This window comes from Carassius carassius, chromosome 48 (genome assembly GCF_963082965.1).
Source record: "Carassius carassius chromosome 48, fCarCar2.1, whole genome shotgun sequence".
NCBI classification, from domain to species: Eukaryota; Metazoa; Chordata; class Actinopteri; order Cypriniformes; family Cyprinidae; genus Carassius; species Carassius carassius.
The window spans coordinates 10,474,647-10,486,713 of NC_081802.1; positions in this window are offsets into that span (position 1 = coordinate 10,474,647).

Sequence of the window (12,067 nt, forward strand, 5' to 3'; positions counted from 1 at the left end):
TGTTGTCCTGGAAACAAAACCCAATAGGAAAGTTTTAAACAATGAAGAAAACTGGCTTCCACTGGAAACATCAACATATGTGTGGCAGCCCAAAGGTACCATAGTTGTTTAGTGCTTCCATAACTACTGATCAATAAATAAATAAAAAATTATCTTGCGTACAGCATAACTCCCCCAGCGGAAACATAAGAATGCAGCCACAGGACTGATGAAAATGATGGTTGATGGCTGAATACTTGGGAGTTTCACCTGCAAACCACTTCACCTCCTTACTGTTTTTTGTTGCTTGATAGAAGATCCCAAATGGCTCACCTTCTGTTCTCTTCTCCCCAGCATCTTATCCAGGTAAATCACAGTTCCAGGAGTTCCCTGTGCCAACCAGCCCTTGAGTCTCATGGATATGTTAGCGCATTAGTTGAATCATGTCTCTTTCGCATTTCTGTTTATTTCTGGATGTTGTGTTTAAGGATAAACTCCTCCTTGGCTAACGTTCTGGCAATGTTCTCTCAAAATTATAAACAGACGTTATTTCAGTAACCTTAACTGAATATTTGTTCTATTCATTCCTATCTTTAATAATGATGAAAGATTAGCAGAAAAACATTAGGCTACTTATACACCGATCACGGAAAGTTTTTTATCTGAAATATTTTAGTTGGAAATTCATTTAACTTTTTTTTTTTTTTTCTAGCCTATATGATCACTGGAAAATATATCACAGATTAAGGTTAAAATAAAACAATCTACTTTTCCAACATCCTACTGGAGTTAAGTCAACTGTTGTCATAACAGCATAAAGGATGTGCTATTATTGAATCAGAGGTAAATATTGTAATTAATAGAAAGAGCATGATTCTAAGTGTTCAGAATAGTATTAATATTATATTGCCATATGCAAGGAATACTATATTCCACAATGCAACATCCATGACTTGGCATTTAACTGCGGTACAAGAGTTTGCTTACTCATTAATTATTAATATAATTAATAATACCACCATTTCTCCTTTTCTTTCTTCAGACCTTCTGCTGTAACTCTCCGATTCAGTGGGGGCACTGCAGGCAAACCCAACTCTTGGTGATTAACTCTCTAAAATCTAGTGATGGGAAGTTTGGGTCATTTTACCGACTTGGACCTTTGAATCTCGTTCAGCAAAATGAACATGTCATCTACTAACACAAACACTGATCACACTACAAAATATATAGCAATATATAACTTATAACAATATAGCAATAATTATTTTCCATAACACTGAATGTTGCAATTAAGGTAATAAAGAGTTGGTTATTATTATTAAGTCTCTTTCTGGCTCAGACTGCATAGGTTAACCATATGGGTCTGTCACGTGATGAACGAACAACTCGAACAATCCAAAGACTCAAAACAGGTGAACTAATTCCAGTACAGAACCAATAGGATCTTGTTTATGCGCTACTGAGCAGCTCACTCCCCGACATGACTTGTTCTTCCCGAGTCACATTAAAGATTCATTCAAAATGATCTAATCATTCAAGAATGATCCATCACTACTAAAACCTTTGCCTTGAGCGAGACACGTACAATGCTGAAACATCAATTCTGTGTTATAGTATTAAATCTAAAGTATGATTATGACAACTAGTAGGTCCTGACACTTGCTTTCTAACACCAAATGCTGATCCCAATGCATATTTGTCATTATCTACTTGGATATTAAAATCACAGACAATTAAGACTTTATCTGCAGCCAGCTCAGTCAGATAGAAATTGGCAAATTCTTTTTATAAAGTCTGTATGGCGCCGTGGTGGCCTGTATACAGCAGCCAGTAAAAACTTCACAAGGAATTTATCATTTACACTTAATACATAATGTAATTATGTATAATTTATATAAAGTATCATTACTTCACAAAATTATACTTGAGATAAGAAGCTGAGAGACACTGAAAATATTCCTATAAATTGAAGCAACTTTACCTTGTAAGAATAGGTAATAAAACTACTCAAGCTTTGTGGCATGAAAACTGACTATTGAGACGATGACAGCGGCACAAATGATCACAAATACAGTGAGCCAAACCTTAGGGGTACTGTATATACAAAATGAATATAGATAGGGAAATATATTGATCAAGTTTTTGACAATTGTAAGGAAAAGATGTTTGGTGGGAAAACAAACAGATGAGTATAGATAGAACTAGATTAAACTAATGATGCAACACAGAAAATATGGTTTTGTGATAATAAATATGTAGGTCCAGTTTGTAGAATAACCTGGAACATACAGGAGCTCACTAAAGTATGAAATCAAATGGGTTTGTGTTAGTTCAACTTGAACTAACCTTGACTTGTAATTAAATGTCAAATGTTTTTTTTTTCAAATATTAATAATCACTTAAAGCATTTTGTTAAAAAATGACAATAAAAGTGATGGAAATTCTAATAATAAAACATTATGCCACACTACTTAAAACTGCTTTTTATTTTCTTTATTGTGATATCAGGACAGTTGTATCTCTCCGACATCCCTGCTTCCTCAATAAAAAAAAATATGAATACAGAAATTAAAAACATGCTCATTACTGACTATAAGTGTATTCAAATCATTCCATGTATAAACTGCACTTTTTTAATGTATTTTAAATAAATTATTAGGTCATCATGTCTATCGCCCCTTTCACACTGCAATTACAGAAAAAAACTGGTAATGTGTCCCGGCAATTTTCCCGGGTCGCTAGATTTTGCCACTTTCACACTGCCAGTGATTACCTGGAATATGTGCGTGCACTCACACACAACCTGTAAAGGTCCCATAAAGACACGTGACATCAGAATGTGACGTGTAACGAAAAGGCTAGGCACGTTAATTTTCACTTAAGCTGGTGAACGATCTCAGCTTCAGCGCGGAAAGTGAGGAACTAACAGATCTCTGCTTCATTACAGTTTGCACATATTTTTTTTTGTTGCGAATGTTGATCTGCCTTCAAAACACCCAGTAAAAAAGTCGCGTGATAATGTCTGTCATCACTACGACACACCCTTTACAGCATTAACTCTGGCTTTTGCTCACACAGAAGGCAACCCAATTTTCCGGGTCCAACGTGCAGTGTGAAAGGGGCTATTGAATTTCTACAACTTACTAAATCAAGTCCACAAATCTTACAATTAGACAAATTTGCATTAGATAGCCATTGTGACGAGTGGGGCGGGGCCGAGGGACATGGGAGCGAGGCCGGGGGAGTGATTGGAGATGAACTACACCTGTTCGTCCCACCGGTCTCGAGGCCCATGGAGGAGATGGAAGGATATAAAACTGGAGCGACGACAGTGAAGGACGAGAGAGGACCAGGCCTGGGCTTTTAGTTGTGTTTTGGGTTTTATTTGCGCGCACCAGTCGTCCGTGAGGGGCTGGTGCGTTGTTTTTGTGTTTATTTTGTTATTAAAATGTTTTTGATTGTCCGCCGGTTCCCGCCTCCTTCTTCCGGATGAATAGGAAGGTTTATCATTACAGTGGTGCCGAAGCCCGGGAGAAGGAGGGACGCGCTGCTGAAGATCCCTCGCCACTGTGGTGAATCCGCGGTGCCATCGAGCTGGCGAGGAGTGTGCCGCCATGGACGCTCGAGGCGGTGGACTGGAGCGAGTTGCCGGGGACGGGCGAGCTCGCTACCGGCCGCCCACGATGTGGAGAGACGGCTGCCGTCCGTGAGGGAGCGGAGGAGTCGGCGCCGTTCGCCAGGTGGCCGGAGCCTGCTGCCTCCGCCGGAACGGGGAGGAGCAGGGAACGGGGGACTCCTGCCGGCTGCCCAAAACCGGAGGAGCCGTCGCCGTCCACCGGGCGGCGGAGGAGTGTCGTGCCGTCCGCCGAGGGCCGTCCAGTGCCACCGCCAGGCACCGCGGAGGAGATCACCCAGCTGGTGGAGGGCCGAGCAGCGGTGCGTCTGGGAACCGGAATTTTTTTTTTTTTTTTCCTCTCTCCCCTCTCTCGTCTCTGTCGCTCCTCCTTCCATCTCCTTTTCTCTCGCCTCGCCTGTCCTACCCCCAGGTTCCCGCAGGTCCCCGGGAGCGGCCCCCCCGGAGGGAGGGAGGGAGGGAGGGAGGGAGGGAGGGAGGGGGGGGGAGTAGAGCGCAGTCTCGGGAGTACCCCCCGGCCTGCGAGGGGCGATGGGGGTATGTGACGAGTGGGGCGGGGCCGAGGGACATGGGAGCGAGGCCGGGGGAGTGATTGGAGATGAACTACACCTGTTCGTCCCACCGGTCTCGAGGCCCATGGAGGAGATGGAAGGATATAAAACTGGAGCGACGACAGTGAAGGACGAGAGAGGACCAGGCCTGGGCTTTTAGTTGTGTTTTGGGTTTTATTTTATGCGCACCAGTCGTCCGTGAGGGGCTGGTGCGCTGTTTTGTGTTTATTTTGTTATTATTAAAATGTTGTTTTGATTGTCCGCCGGTTCCCGCCTCCTTCTTCCGGATGAATATAAAGGTTGATATCGTTACAGCCATTATTGCATAAGGCTTGGTCTCAGTCATAACGCATGGATTTACTGATAATGATCTTTCTTCAAACATGTTACATCTCAAATCTATCTCAGTTTGTCTGTAATGACAGATATTTTTTCAGTGCGGTTGGGGTTGGTGTATGTAAAGTGGATTTAGTGACCTAGTTGTTCTACTTGAGCACTGAAGCCACTGTAAAAGCTATACCAGACATGCACCAGAGCAAAAGTAGCACAAATTAACTCAGATTCAAAGTTAAATCTCAGATGTTTTTACAACCAAGAATGTGCAATTAAGATGTCGGACACGTCCACCCTTTTCACTGAATTTTGTACCAAATACTCCCAGAACAGATGTTTAAATTGAAAGATGGTTCAAGGCTGTTATATTTGTGTGGTATTGTTATATATTTTACTTACAATAAATTCTTTGTTAAGGATCAGTCAGTTCAGTTGAATCAGTTGAAATCAATCAGTTAAAGGGTTTGGCCAGAGGGAGATGCTCTTGCCAACAAATAGTTTCTACATAGCAAAGACTGCGTGGTTCACTGCAAGAACAACATTGTGTTGGTAAAAAAAGTGTTGGTTGAGACTGTGACTAATGAAAGCTGTCTAATTCCACATCAACGGCCAAATTTCTAAACCCATGTACAAACAGAACATTCGGGAGGAGCACAATTACGATAAACCAAAGCAAATAAAGAAACGGACTGAATGAAACACAAGATGTATAGACCAGCATATTTTCACTCCCCCAGTAACCGTACTCTAACCACTAGGAACTACACAAATGATTCATAAGGACAAGCTTGGTTTTAATTTGCCATTAGTGTGTGGTGACATGCCGTGCCACGGTGGTTGGTGGATAGAAAGTAGTTTATTGACTAAAAGTTTCCTTTGTATTCGTAAACAATGCCTAATGTAAGCTTGTGAGCATCCGAAATATTTGTACTTTTTGAATTTTATAAATGATAATAATCATTTAATTTGTGGGCTGTTCATAAAAATAATAAAAATGAATGGAAGTACACGATCCTTAAATGTTTTGTCTTGAAAGAAACGCAAAATGAAATTTTATAACAGTAGTTGACAAGAAACACTTTTGGGAAGTTGACATATCTGCCAGTATGATATGCTATACTATAATATGTGTGAATCCAAACTGACATCACGAAAACAACATTATAGGAAACATAAGCTGTCTGTCACATATTTCATTTATAACTTTAACTGTGTAAACCTTTTATCACTGCAAAGGGAAATGAAACCTTCAAACCTGTGTGACCACAACAAGAACTAAGAAATCGTTTGATGCTTGCTGAAACTTATGGGAAAGGTTATGGGGTATTTTTGTATCTTTGCACCATGGCAACAACCCATTAGGAACAATATTTTTAGTAAATATTATTCAGTGACTTCTATATTAAATCAGTATGATCCAAAAAAAAAAAAAAAGTTTCAAAGGTACAGCATAATTAACGGCTCCGGTGGAAACATCGGAGAGATGTGCAGTGTGACGACTCATCAAAGCGGCCGTTGACCTAAACTTCCCAACTGAAATCATCTGAAGGGTTATGGATCAAGCTCTCATGACATTCAAAAGTTTCATTTTCTATATAATGCTTATTATGTGTGTATGAATCATATTTTGGACCCACAGTTGATAAAGAAGAATTCTGCATACTGTTTGTGAACTAAAACAAGAGTTTATACCGAATATAGATGTTACTTGGATTATTTAGATGTGTTAACACTTACAAGTAGGATATGTATTATTTTTTGGAGCAACCTCTTTCTTCTTCCATATTTTCACAAAATCTGCCTGCCCCTAATCTGATACACAAAATGCCACGTTAAATATATATTATAGACATTGACAAATCTAGTGTTCAATTGTGATTAAGAAAGAAATTAAGACTGCAGTTTTTTAATTGACTCTCAGACTCAGCTTTTAAAAAGAATTAAATCAAATTCTATTGAAATAATGCTTGTGATGTTGACAAATTCATATTTTGCATTTCACAATGCACAAGACATTTTGTTATGGTTTCTAGCTGATCAAAATTTGTTGTGCAGAGCGCCAGTTGAGGAATACTGACCATTTCTGGCATTTCTGACTCGCCTATTGATCTGGGAAATCAGGGCGATAAGAGGAAACACATACAGACGTGCACTGGGCCAGTCATGGGCCAGTGTTTCTCTCTGTATTGAGAAAAATATTGGGCAATGAGAGTTGTCTTCCGAGGCAAAGAGGTCGACCTCTGCCTTCCCAAAGACTGCCCAAATTCACTGTACCATCTGAAGATGTAGCGCCCAATCACCCGGGGCTACTTTGCCTTCTGGATAGCATGTCTGCTCCCAGGTTCAGCTTGCCTGGCACATGTACCATCCTTAGTGAGAGGAGTTCCTTCTGTGCCCAAAGAAGGAGGTGACGAGCCAATCTGTAAGGCGTGAGATATATTAAAAATGATATAAGACACCACTGTCATGCTGTCCGAACGGACTAGGATGTGGTGGCACATAATGGCTGGAAGGAAGGATATTAGGGCTAAGGAGACCACAAACATTTCCAGGCAGTTGATATGTAGGCATGGCTGCTGAGCTGTCCAAGAGCCGAATGCCGGATTGCCCTCCAACAGCGCGCCCCACCCTGAGTTGGACACGTCGGTTGTGATCACCTTCCTTCTGGAGGCCACGTCCATCCTCACTCCTGTCTGAAACAGGTGAGTAGTCTTCCAGGGGGCCACAGCTTCGATACAGCAGTGGTCCATCCTGATCGGAAATTTCTTCAGCCGCCAAGAGTGGGATGGGACTCAGGCTTTTAGCCAAAATTGGAGTGGCAGCATGTGGAGCAGTCCAAACGGAAGGACTGCATACTGATAGGCCACTCCCACTTCCCAAATCTCAAGAACATTCTGTGACGGGGGGCTATGTGGATGTGAAAGTAAGCATCTTTCAAATCCATGGTTAAAAACCAATCCACCAGGGAAATATGCGTGAGAATCTTTTTGACCGACATCATCTTGAACAACCGGCGCATAAGTGAGCTGTTCAGATGACTGAGATCTAGAATGGGTCTGAGCCCGCTGTCTCTCTTTGGGATGAGGAAATAGTGGCTGAAAAAGCCTGACTTTCTGTTCGCTGGGGGCACTATTTCCACAGCGCCCTTTGCAAGCAGTGTTTTTACCTCCTGCCAGACAGCAATAGCTTTGTTGTCCGGGACAGAGGTTTGAACAACACCTCTGAAGCAGGGCAGTCTGCGACCGAACTGTAGCGAGTAGCCTCGTCGAATTCTTTCTAAAACCCCCCTTGAGATTCCTGGAATGGATGCCCAGGCCGTGTATTAGGAGGCGAGAGGTTTTATTTTCTCGAATGAGAGCTCGCCTTGAAAAAGCGGGGAGTCTGCGTTTGTATAAATTTTTGTGATTGAGAGAGGATGAGGAATCTTGCTCTTTAAAGAATGTGGGTCCACTATCACAGCTTTAAAATATTTGGGTATGCACTGCACCTGCAGGATGAGACCTGCTGAAAACGAAACTCCATCTCTCAAGCTGTTTTTGGGGGTGTTCCTGCTAAGGCGAGAACAGAGCCCCTCTTTTTCATCTCTCGGGGTCCAGCACAACTCGTGGGCTTAATCACAGCGATTAAGGTCCACGTAGAATTGATGCACTGTTGGATTTTTGGAGGGGTGCACATCAGGCTACGGTGTAGGCTACGGTTTATGATGTGTATCTATGTGTAGGCTATGGTGTAGGTTTGACACAGAAGTATAAATCAGCCTTAACGCATACAGCACAATAACATTATGTGGGGGATGTTTTTAAATTATAATGAAGGAAAAATCATACCTTTTCTGTTGTCTTCTTTTAAAATAACTTCAAAAGTTGCGCTTGAACCATTTTGCGCGAAAAATAACGGAAACAGATTTTTTCTTGTGCACAGCTTGTTACAGAACCGAGTTATGATTGGCCAATTGCAGTATTCATGAATTATCTATCATTCATTATCTTTCATTCATTTAATTATCTAACATTTCATTTACATAGTAAGTTTGACTTGAAGGTTGAAGGGGATGCTGGTTTTACTGCTTATTGTCATTTTTTTCAACCTGGGGGATGCGTCGGTCCACCGGGAAAATGCCCGGTATGCCCGATTACCAATCCAGCCCTGAAGTCCTGGTTGCTATAGAAACAGTCAATGCTCTGAGATGTGTTTAGGACTGCACATTCGCACTGCCTGGCCTAGCCTAAAAAATAAGCTTTTTTAACACTATTTGAGCAAAAGAAACATAGTTTATGAGGCAGTTATTTTCAGATTTCATTGGTGATTTCTAATAGGAATTGTAATTTTAAGTTTGGCAAGCAGTTTGGGAGAATGTGATGTTTAGATAGGAGATAGGAGCTGCACTTGCATGCCCGAGAGGCATTTCAAAGATGGCCTCCGAGTTACATGACTTGCCTTAAAGGGACTTTGGAAAAGAGAACACTGACAACACACTGACAGACAAGACAGAGTAGCTTTCAAATTTTGACATATTGTAAGAAATCCAAACAATAAACACCATTTTGTTGCTCTTTAATGTTTCATGGTAGATCGCTATAGCACCTCAGTTCAAGCAGCACTGATCATTTCTTCCTCTTTACTAGTTATAGCACAAAATAAACATGAATGAACAGAAGGTATCTTGTTTCAACTGAGGAAAGACGTCATACACACCATTTTTCAAGTTCAAGCCCAACGTTTTCCTACTCTCCTGTCTGGTTTGTTTTTCGGACAAAAACGGCAGATTTGGGATTATGATTGGTCGATCGCTTGTCAATCAAACTCCCTGCAAAGGGAAATGTTCAATCATGTTACTTTAGCTCATTTTAATTAATTCAACTGAACAAGAAGCAAAAAAATATATATTTTATTTTTTAATTTTTAGTACAAATGAAATTATCTTGTGTAATGTAAACAAGCTTTGTAAGAGAATTTGCTTGAAATAGCACTAGAAGTAAGGGGAAAAAATCTAAAAAGGTGCTTTCCCTAAACAGAAATAAACACACAATTCCAAAGGGATTTCCCTCAGATTTTCCCCTCAAACATGAGACAATGGAGAGTGTCCTAAATCAAACACATAAATGAAATTCAAAGTTATACAAAATGTATATGTCTATAACAAAATATTTAAGCATAAATCATGAGGGAAAAAATTACAGCATAGTGCGCCTAAACTATTGACTGGTGATGATATTTTTATACGAAAAATACTAAATATTAATAATCAAAAAGTGCACTGTTAAGACATAAAAAGTCATAAAAAAGAGGACAGCATTGTCAGCTTGTGTGTGTGTATATATATAAATTATAAATATCCAGGTGCCATCAAACCAATGAAAAGCTTTTTTGCATATTTATTGTATTTTTGGTTGATAATAAATATGGTTTATTATTTATAGTTTGTTAAACAAGCTATGTATATCACATTGCAAACGAAAGGTTAAATTTAGTGCATGGCATCATTAAGCCTTCAGTTCTGACTCATGTTGCTTTTCTAACCAATCGGACTGTTTTTTACTTAGCAGACGATCAAAAATCCCCAAAATCCCACTAAAAATTTCTGACTGTAACTCCTCCTTCTTTTTATTATGTCAACTTCTATGTGTGTGTATATATTCACATATATACAATATTTTGGAGACTATATATATATATATATATATATATATTCAGACCCTTTGCTGTGACACTCATATGCAGGGCTATTCAAATCTTTTTTGATCAGCTCCAACCCTAATCAAACTCACCTACCTGTCATTTTCTAATGATCCCAAAGACACTGATTAACAGGCTCAGGTGAGTTTGATTAGGTTTGGAGCTAAACTCTGCAGCGCAGTGGCCCTCCAGGGCAAGATTTGAATAGCCCTGCTCATACAGTGTGTTTAACTCAAATGCTGTCCATTTCTTCTAAACATCCTTGAGATGATTCTACACCTTAATTTGAGTCCAGCTGTGTTTGATTATACTGACTGGACTTGATTAGGAAAGCCACACACATGTCTATATAAGACCTTACAGCTCACAGTGCATGTCAGAGCAAATGAGAATAATGAGGTCAAAGAAACTGTCTGAAGAGCTCAGAGACAGAACTGTGGAAAGACACAGATCTGGCCAAGGTTACAAAAAAAAATCTGCTGCACCTAAAGGCGGGCGTACACGGTGCGATTTTTGCTGCCATACGAGTTCGCATGCGATTTTTATTTCAATCGTGTGTAAATCGCGTATGCTCGTATGGTCGCGGCTCGTATCATTTGTGATGAATTACGAGCCAAGCAGAGTGGCTTACGAGCACTTCCCGACCTCCCGATCATTTTTAAACATGTCTAAAAAGTTCGTGAGCTATCGGTTTGAATTCGTGACATGTGTGCGGTTGAACGAGCCGATTTGTTGATTTATCTGAAGTTGACCAATCACGAACTAGGAAAACCACAGAAGAAGAAACACGAACAGGGCAGCGCCACGGCGAATGTGGACTATTGACCAGGAGGACAAATTCGCTGAAGTCTGACAGGAAACAGCGAGCGCTGTATGATGTTTCTAGCAACGTATACCATGCTTTTTAGTTCTCTCTCTCTCTCTCACACACGCCATTATGTAGTTTACAGGGACTCTCCATAGACGTAACGGTATTCTATACTGTATATCCCCATACACTACCTCTATCCATTACGGAAAATGCATGTTTAAAATTTCTATTAAACACCGTATAGTATTTTTTAAAAGCCATTTGGTTTACGAGGGCACAGGAATTGTCCTCACAAACCATGTTTACATTGTAATACCTATTTCAGATATTTATAAACCTACAAGAACACACACAGGGTGACCAAACGTCCCGGTTTCCTATTGCTGAAAAATAACATGTACGTGTAGGAAACAGTCACGGCTTGTATCAATATTGTATATGCAGTTATGGGAGAGGGAGAGCAGTTATATTAGGCGCGTTCGACTTTGAAGCAGCGCTACACAGAATGACATCACCTGTATGACATCAAAGTACCGCGAGAGCGATTCGAATGCATTGGATATGTGTGCTCTCTTAGCGCTCTCGCGGTACTTTAATGTCATGCCTTCTGTGCGTGCAGCGATGCTTCAAGTCGAACGCGTCTATCAACTTTGTGCGATTGCTTCTGGAATTCGCAGGTTGTAAAATCGTGTCGTATATCATCTCGTCCGTACGATTTTCAGATAAACTCACTCGTGCCGTGTGCGTGGACATACGATCTTCCGACCATCCGAATTCGCACCGTGTATGCCCGCCTTAAGGTTCCTAAGGGCACAGTGACTTCCATAGTCCATAGTTCATAGTTCCATAGGAAGATGTTTGGGACGACCAGAACCCTTCCGAGCTGGCCGTGTGGCCAAACTGAGCTATCGGAGAAGAAGAGCCTTGGTGAGAGAGGTAAAGAAGAACCCAAAGATCACTGTGGCTGAGCTCCAGAGATGCAGGTGGGAGACAGTTGTAGAAAGTCAACCATCACTGCAGCCCTCCACCAGTCGGGGCTTTATGGCAGAGTGGCCCGACGGAAGCCTTTCTTCAGTGCAAGAC